Here is a 10,042-nt window from a genome sequence, read left to right as displayed (position 1 = left end):
GGGGCTGCTAGCTACTTCGCACTTTGCTAGGTGAACCTCGGTTGGGGGGGCATGCATTCATAGCTTAGGAATCCCTTCGTGCCGACACGAGGGAGGGGGGCTGCTAGCTTTACTTCACACTTTGCTAGGTGAACCTCGGTTGGGGGGCATGCATCCATAGCTTAGGATTCCCTTCGTGCAGACACGAGGGAGGGGGGATGCTAGCTTTACTTCACACTTTTCTAGGTGAACCTCGGTTGGGGGGCATGCATCCATAGCTTAGGATTCCCTTCGTGCCGACACGAGGGAGGGGGGCTGCTAGCTACTTCGCACTTTGCTATGGTGAACCTCAGTTGGGGGGAGGGCATGCATTCATATATAGCTTAGGGTTCCCTTCATGCCGACACGAGGGAGTAGGGGGGCTTAAAGCTACTTCGCACTTTGCTAGGTGAACTTTGATTGAGGGGGAGGGGCATGCATTCATATATAGCTTAGGATACCCTTCGTGCCGACACGAGCGAGGAGGGGGGCTGCTAGCTACTTCGCACTTTGGGAGGTGAACCTCGATTGAGGGGAGGGGGCATGCATTCATAGCTTAGGATTCCCTTCGTGCCGACACAAGAGGGTGGGAGCAAGCAATACCATGCGCTTTGCGAGAGAGGTGCCACATCAAAGTTGCATTTGATAATTGAAAATTAAACCACCCTTTTGATACATAAATTTGGTCCACATGCAAGTGTGTTCGCGTTCTGACCCTCTCCCGTGTCATTTTTCGCCAAATTAATGAACATTAGAAAAGTCGGATGACGCAACAGACACGGTTCACTCAAACTAACCATGTGCCATGCCGGTGCACCTGTCACGCACACATCCGCATAGTACATTGGGCTCCACGAGGCTCCCCCTCTCAAAAATATCTGCCCGCTTCGAGGGTTTTTCTGTTTCATAACACACGGTTGTTATCTCTGGACCGTGTGCGATGTTTCTTGTTCCCAATCCCGCCTGCATCGAAAATATCTGCCCGCCTCGAGGGTTTTCTTTTTCATAACACACGGTTGTTATCTCCGGACCGTGTGCGATGCACTATCATCAAAATTTTCAATAGCCCAGTATTTCACTCCCGTGTTTGACTCCCGCGTAGTAAAACTTTCAGTACTCGCGTCATTTCCTCAAACACCCCGCCCCCCTCCACACACACACACACACACCAAAAACCCCTTGGGCGTGTGCGCGCACACACACACACACACAAACCCTCCCTCGCTCAAAACCCTAGCAAAGTCCCCGCTGCCGCTGCCGCTACCGCCGTCGCCATCGCCGCCACAAGGCCTCCATTGTCAACATCTGCCGGTTTGCCCGTGCAGCTTACCCACCGATCTCCATACCCAGGCCGCCCTGAGTTTCTTAGATGACGCCTGCCAAACGCCCCCTTTCCCACAGATCCCCATCCCCATCCCCCACTCTAGAGCGTCGCAGCCTAAGCCCGGCTACGCTTCCCGTGGAGCTCGAGGAGCGACTAGCCCAAAAGAGGTGTATAGTGGTCTCTTCGCCCGACGTCGCCGAGGAAGCTGACGACCATTACTAGCGGCAGGCACTCAAGCAGCGGGCTAGAGTATGCGGGCATGTCTCGTCCGCCGGCTACGACATCGAGGTCATCGACAGTGACGCCCTGAGGCGGGCTGTGTCACAGGTTAAGTGGCCCACCCCCAACCCCTCGGGTTCAACCGCCGTCGATCTCATCCATGGCCCCACCGCTGATCTCCTCTGGTTCGCTGTCAACAATTTGCCATTCTACATCGCCATCGAGCCCCTTTTGTCATTTCTGAAGGACACGTTCTGCGATGCTAGCTTGGGATCCACAGCTTCCAAGTTAGACCTCATCGATGGCGACCACGAGGAGGGAACCCTCTCCGGCTCTTCCAAGGGGAAAGAGCCCATCTGCTCTTCCAAGGTGAAAGCGCCCGTCTGCGACATGAGGGAGGGCACCCTATAGTCGTGCTCTTCCAAGGGGAAGGAGCCCATCTGCGACAACATGGAGCGCATCCAGGGTCCGTGCTCTTCCCACGGGAACGAGCCCATCTGTGACAAGTGAGGAAACCCGTGATTTGTTTATTTCAGTTGTTTACAATGTGATGCTCTATATGTGCAATTATTTACTTTGCAGTACATTTCATCAATCCAGTTTTAAACATACCGATAGGAATGCATATATTTGCTTGCTGTTAAGCCTGTTATAGCTAGCATATGCCTCTTTTAAAGTTTTTTGATTGTTCGGTTGTTTGTAGTTAGCATATGTTCAGTTTCAAATGCTATCTTTGGTTGTTCGTAGTATGCCTTGTTTATTATAGTTATTCACAACGTGATGTTCTATATGTGCAAGTATGAACTGTGCAGTTCAATTTCATCAGTACCAGTTTCAACAATACCACTATGAATGACTACATTTGGTTGCTGCATCTTGTAGTTAACACGCCTTTCCATTTTTATTTAACCATAACCAGTGTACTTAGACCGGCACAATACCAGTTTGAATGACCATGTTTGCTTGTTGTTAAATGTTAGGCCTGTTGCAGTTAGCACACCTTTCCACTTGTTTTGCTTTACTAGCGTGCTTAAACCTGCACACTGAAGCTATCTTTTGGAGATTATTTTGTCTGCCATGTGTAATTTTGGTTGATGTTTAGCCTGTTGTGCTTAACATGCTTCTTGATGTACCTACACAGGACAATTTTGGGAACGACTGCTATTTTCCATCGAGGTTAGTTTCATCCCATGGCTTATATCTGCTCACTGTTCAGGATATCCGTAGCTGGTACCATATAGGCCGGCGGCTGATAAGGGACTAATCGGTGAATCGGACTTTTAACTGAATATATCTGCAACCCATTTTTCCTTAGGTTAACTAGGGCCATATGTAATATATCTGAGGCTACATAGCAACATGCATTGTACTTAATGTCTAAATATGCAATCCTAGGCTACATAGCAACAAGGAAGAGTGTTACATTAATGTTCTAATGATGTCTAGATATATGTAGAAGAGCAGCAGCAGCAAGAGCAACAACACAGCCCTGTTTGGATACTCAACTTAGCTAGAGGTTGGAGTTAGTTTCTAGCTCATTACTAACCCTGAACTAACTCCATCCAAAGAGTGGTTTGGATGGCAGGGTTAGATTGACAATAAATGCACTAGGAGAACTAGCTCCAATTAGCACCTCTTCGGTTGGATACTAGTTTTTTTGGCTGGGTTATAGATGCAACTAGCTCAAACTAGCCCTCATGTTTAGATATACTTTAGGGCTATTTGAGCCCGAACTAGCTCAAACTAACTGTAACCCGTGGATACAGCAGATAATTTTTAAGAATGAACTAAACTCCTTCTGACCCATAATATAAGGTGTTAATTCATCTAATATGTGAGTATAGTGGATGTTATAAGATACTCCCTCCGTTCCTAAATATTTGTCTTTTTAGAGATTTCAAATGGACTACCACATACGGATGTATATAGACATATTATAAATGAGTGTTGTACTACATCATTGTGCCATTGCTGTTTAGGTTCTAATATTAACTTGGTGCTTTTAGGTACATATGTCATTGGTAAAAATTCGCGTTTCGACCCTTTCTGCGTATGGGGCAATGAGATATCAATGAACCAGCATCAAGTGAGGAAGCTCATAAAGATTGTTAGTAAAATGGGTCCAAAGATGGCAATTAAACTATTTGTTTACACTTTATCCAAGACAACAGCGAACTGCAGGATGGTCATTAAGAACTCTGCAGCCTTCTTTTTACTGCCCATAATGAGTTGTGTTAGATGACAATGTCTGAAATCTTATACTTTGAAGTGGTTGCCAAAGCAGCTTACTCAAGATTACCTCTCAAACTACATGATTGGTGGGCATGCAAAGGTTAAAGTATTTCTACCAGAACACAATGGTTATCTAGATGTTTTCATGAAGACCGTGAAGGATGGGCGGTCGGCCATCACAAGGGGTTGGACTAGAGTCGTGTGTGCCTTCTGCATGGAGGAGGGCACAATATGGGTATTCCGCTTCACCTTGTTCAGCAACCAGAATATATTTCGCCTCTTTCTTTATCGTCTTTAATAGTACAAGTATACAACTGTGGTTCATCATTCTTTATTTGGTTCTTATGTAATTCTTGAACATATTTACCTATGAATCGAATAATGCATTGGTTGTTTGAACCTGATGGATATGAATAAAGTTGTAGCATACATTCAAATTCAAATCCAAATCCAGTACAATTTGGAAAAACATCAATTAAATTACGGTGAAAGTACACTCTCCAGGTTGTTACAGCACACACGGTTGGTAAAACACAAACGTTTGCGATATGCACCATAATCCGAGACGGTTCACAGAGAGGAAACGTGTGCAAGCATGCACACAGTTGCCGTTTGCAAAGCGTGTGCGATGTCGGACAATATCACAAACGGTGCAGGCAAACTAAACTTTGTGTTAGTTGCCTTATCATACATGGTTCGCAACCATGGACTGTTTCTGATGATGTATGCATCATAATTGTTGCACCACAGAATAGCGTGTGCGATAGTTGTCGTGTACGAAGATGTTACGACGGTCCGACATTTCGTAATCCTGTCCGACACTCGTACGATGATTAGCTAATCTTCTTAACGGTGAACCGTTTGTGATGGGCCGCGCATCATACACGTTCTATAATAGTGAACCGTTTGTGATGGGCCGCGCATCGTAAACGTAGCACCACAGAATACCGACTGCGATGGCAATGCAAGCAGAAACGAGTAGGAGTACTGTAGGGGCCCTATCCCTGACGGTTTTTGGGTCGTGTGGGAAGGACCCCCCTATCACCCACACTCACTTGGCGACGGTTCCAAATGTCGTCGCGGAAAGGGGTTTTAAACCGTTTGTTTAGTACCGACGCGCACCAGTGATTGTGAAGCTATGTGCATTCCTCAATGCAATCTCTCAGAAGGTAATCGATCCAGAAATCATACCAAGGTTAGAGAATGATTTGCTTTAATGTCTTGTCAGTTTCGAGTTGGTGTTCCAACCATCCTTCTTCAACATCATGACGCACGTCCTAGTTCACCTATGCGAAGAGATTAACATTCTGAGTCGTGTATTTCTACACAATATGTTCCCCTTTGAGAGGTTCATGGGAGTCTTAAAGAAATATGTTCATAACCGTGCTAGGCCAGAAGGAAGCATCTCCAAGGGCCACGAAAATGAGAAGGTCATTGATTTTTGTATTGACTTTATTCCTGGCCTTAAGCCGATTGGAGTTCCTGAATCGCGACATAAGGGCAGACTGGGTGGAAATGGCACGCTAGGACCGGAACAAATAATATGTACGGACGGGCTCTCTCACTCAAGCACACTACACAGTTCTACAAAATTCCGCCTTGGTGGCTCCGTATATGGAGGAACACAAGAATATTCTACGCTCCAAACACCCGGAGCAGTCTGACGACTGGATTACATGTGAACAAACAGGGAATTTCGCCGGTTGGTTGCAGACACATGCCATGCATGACGCCGCTATTGAAGATGACATGTACTTGCTGTCCCAGTTACCATCTTCGAATATAATGACTTTCAAATGGTACAAGATAAATGGGAATACACTTTACACGATCGCCAAAGATAAGAAGAGCACCAACCAAAATAGTGGTGTGTGCTTTGATGCAGCAACCAAGAGGGGAAAGGACACAAATTATGGTTACATAGAGGAGATATGGGAACTTGACTATGGATGTGGTTTGAAGGTCTCCTTGTTTCGGTGCAAAAGGGTCAATATGACACGAGGCGGGGTAACGGAAGACCCGCAGTACAGATTGACAACAGTGGATCTCAACAATCTTGCGTACTCAGACGAACCATTCGTCCTAGCCAATGATGTGGCGCAGGTTTTCTATGTGAAGGACATGTCTACCAAGCCGAGAAAAAGAAAAGATAAGGAAGCGAATACATCATACGATGAGCCAAAGCGCCACATAGTTCTTTCAGGGAAAAGAAACATCGTGGGAGTGGATGACAAGACAGACATGTCAGAAGATTATGAGAAGTTTGGTGAAATTGCTCCCTTCACAATGAATATTGACCCGAGCATCCAGTTAAATGATGAAGATTGTCCATGGTTACGGTGCAAAGGGACACACGCAAAGAAAAAGTTTCACACCCAAAGATCCCACTCTGGGATGTGACCAGCTTCACTGTCATCACTTTCTTCTCTAGTGAGTTTCCGCACTTATATATATGGAAAGTCCCACTTGGGACAAACTGTAGGGAATCTTTGTAATAGTTAGGGTGCTTATGTGTTTTCGCATTTGAAACATGTACTTTTGTGCTTCGGACAAACGTGTACCTTTCTGACTTCATTTGCTATTTTTCAGCTCATTTACTAAATTTTTTAGCTAAATGACCCTGAAATTGAAAAGCACTACAAATGAACTCTGAAAAGGCTGAAAGTTGGCATGGTATCATCATTTCACCCACATAGCATGTGCAAAAAAGTAGAGAGTGTTACGACAAAAACTGGATGCACTTCGTGTACAAAATGGACAATCTCTTTCGAAGTATCAGGGTTTCAGAAGAAAACTCATCTGTTACAAAGGCAATTCATTTTTTTAACTTATTTCAACTCCATAATTTTTGTGCGTTCAGTATGCACCATTCAAAGCCACGTCATCAACTTTCAACCCTTTCTGACATCATTTGCTATTTTCATGCATTTACTAATTTTTTTGAGCTAAATGACCCTGAAATTGAAAACCACTAACTCTGAAAAGGTTGAAAGTTGGCATGGTATCATCATTTCACCCACATAGCATGTGCAAAAAAGTTGAGAGGGTTACGTAAATAACTGGACGCACTTCGTGTACAAAAATGGATAATCTCTTTCGAAGTATCAGGGTTTCGGACGAAAACTCGTCTGTTACAAAGGCATTTCATTTTTTTAACTTATTACAACTCCAGACTTTTCGTGCGTTCAGTATGTACCATTCAAAGCCACGTCATCAACTTTCAACCTTTTCTGACATCATTTGCTATTTTTCATGCATTTACTGGTTTTTTTGAGCTAAATGACCCTGAAATTGAAAAGCACTACAAATGAGCTCTGAAAAGGTTGAAAGTTGGCATGGTATCATCATTTCCCCCACATAGCTTGTGCAAAAAAGTAGAGAGGGTTACTTCAAAAATTGGATGCACTTCGTGTACAAAATGGACAATCTCTTTTGAAGTATCAGGGTTTCAGACGAAAACTCATCTGTTACAAAGGCATTTCATTTTTTAAATAACCTAAGTATTACCATATTGAATATAATGATAAAACACACTAATATTAAACATAAGAAAAAAGAATCACTGGAAAATCTATTTTAAAAGTAAAGTTATTCACAAACTAGTGATTCACACAAATTTCAAATAATTCAAATTTAAACTATTCAAATTTGAAAACTACTGTCACTAACAAAAAGTTTGTAATTTTTGTACCCAAAGCAAAAAATATTCACAAAAAAACTCTAAATACAGCAAAAACAACTCACAAATAAATAAAAGAAAATAAATAAAGCAATAAGGAAGAAAAGAAAAAGGAAAAAAATCCCCGCCTACTATGCCACAGCGGCCTGCATACGACAAGAAACCAAACATGTAGTTGGGCCAGGATGCAGGCCCACAGGGTAGCGCAGCAGTTTAGGCCGAGAAGCCTGCTTTCGGGAGGAACTCGAAGGAGCAACCGCGGCTGGGTTTATCACTAGTAGAAAAAGGCCCATTTGTCCCGGTTCTGGAACCAGGACTAAAGGGTCGGGACTAAAGCCCATGACCTTTAGTCCCAGATCACTTATGAACCGGGACATGTGGGGCTCCACGTGGCCGCTGCGGCGAGCCCAGGCAGGAGGGCCTTTGGTCCCGGTTGGTAACACCAACCGGGACCAAAAAGCATCCACGTGTCAGCAGCTCAAGGGCTGGGGTTTTTGTTTTTTTAAGGGGGGGTTTGGGGGTTTTGGAGGGTTAATTTTAGGGGTTTCATATATTGTGTTAGCTAGATAATAGAGACAAGTGACCTCTCTTATCTCCGTGCTTGGTCGACACTATGTACTATATGTATAGAGAGAACTCGCGATACGCTAGCTAGTAAGCAAATGAGGGAAACCATTAAGTACACAAGATCGTCATGAACATATATAGAGAGAAGTGATCAACCTCCTTCTCCGAGAGATTGATCGAACAACAAGTTTTCGTATATCTATCCGACGCTACTAGCTACATATATACAATATAATATCTCTTACAATCCCTAACATCTAAAGTCAAGTGCCACATGGTATTCTCTAGCTTTATTGATGACGTGGTCAAGAAAGAATCCCATGATTTCCTCTTGAATTGCTTTTATGCGATCATGTGGTAGGAGTTCATCCCGCATCTGCCAGATCTAAATTGAAGAAGAGGGTCAATACATGTGTATGAATGAAACTCAACACAAATGATGGTGATAAAATAAAATTGTGAATATTTTTGCTTATGCACTTCATATTGTTTTTCATAGTAGCCCCGCTTATTAGAGGTCGTCGCGTTGTAGATGAATCGCAAACGTAGTATCCACAGAAATCATTCCCGGTTCCTGCCACAAGCACTTTACGAGAAATAGAGGTCAATCAAACTTATAAGCAAGCATGCTAAATGGTATTAATGAAACTAGCTAGAATCAATGGGAGATGCGCGAAACTAGGTAGTAGTACTTACTTTCGGGTGTTTAAATCGCAGCTTGGTAGGCAGTCCCGGAGAAATTGTGGTGAACTCTTTCCAAACCCTGCCAAACAAAGAAAATAATTACTTGATATCAGGAAATGAACAAAGTTGCCGATATAGTGCGATAATGGTCGATTGAACTTACTTCTCGAGCATTCGAGTCATGTCCGCATACTCCTCGGGATCTTTTCGTCTGGAGTCTAAGACGGTTACTTCTCCCCGCTTAAGCTTAATCTCTAGGAGAATAAAGTGGAACCTGCGCACGCATGCATAACTCATCAGTTACATTACTATAACCTCGAGTAATAAGGGAAACCGTATGTGCACAAGACAGTAACACTCACTTGAAGTTGTAAGGAAAGAGTATTTTATCTTTGCTTTGATTTTTGAGCAACGATTGTAGCAAGTTGTCCTCGGTTTTTGAGAAATTGTGTTTAACCGTCCATTCATGTATGACATTTGGGTTAATGAACCCAATGTCATAGATTTGTGCTTTTCTCCATTCGACGATCTTCAATCTGCATAATATAGTGAGGATAGTTATATATACATGCAATGAAAGAGCTGAGCTATATATAGAGACTTAATTACACAAAGTAGTACTTATAGACAGTAGCAAGCCACAAATGATTTGTCGAGGGCCTTTTGATTGTAGAACCAGAAAAACTCGTCAAAATCAACAGTTTACAGTTCTTGTCCAATGAAGTCGTGGTCCTCTTTAGTTCTCATCGTCAAAGCATCCTTCCCAGACTCGCTGCAGGTTTTCATGTACCATTGATGGAATCTTCGCTTCATCGTTGTTAGAGGAGGACTTCCATCTTTGACGAGAGGCTTCCCGTACTGGTATCTAAATTCGTCCACCTCCATTGTATCAAAATGTACATCATCGGGCAGGTAATCACCAGGATTGGTACCGGGCAGCATCTGCGGCAGATATGCGATGAAATCGCTAGACACCTTGAGTGGGGGCACGATTAGTTCTCCTGTTATCCGAAATGGAATATTTTTCCCACTTCTTCGTTCTGCTAACCTTTTTTCACTTGAAGTAGTTCCCGACCGGCGCGCATCTTTCAGTGTCTTTTTAAGACAGCGGACATGGTTGTCATCCGGCGAAGGTGGTGGTGGTCGCTTCAGGGCATTGATAGTGCGCTTCACTTTCACCGGATCTATCTTCTCCTCCGGAGGTGGATGTTTCATAGCTCTTCGCGTTTCAAAGAAGTCCTTCACTCGGGCTTCACAGATCTTCGCGTTTCCTCCACGGGCATCTCGTATGGTAACTTCTCTAGAGGCTTGAGAGATGG

This window comes from Triticum aestivum, chromosome 3D, assembly GCF_018294505.1.
Source record: "Triticum aestivum cultivar Chinese Spring chromosome 3D, IWGSC CS RefSeq v2.1, whole genome shotgun sequence".
Lineage (NCBI taxonomy): Eukaryota > Viridiplantae > Streptophyta > Magnoliopsida > Poales > Poaceae > Triticum > Triticum aestivum.
The sequence above is the reverse complement of the archived record's forward strand: the minus strand, read 5'-3'. Positions refer to the sequence as shown.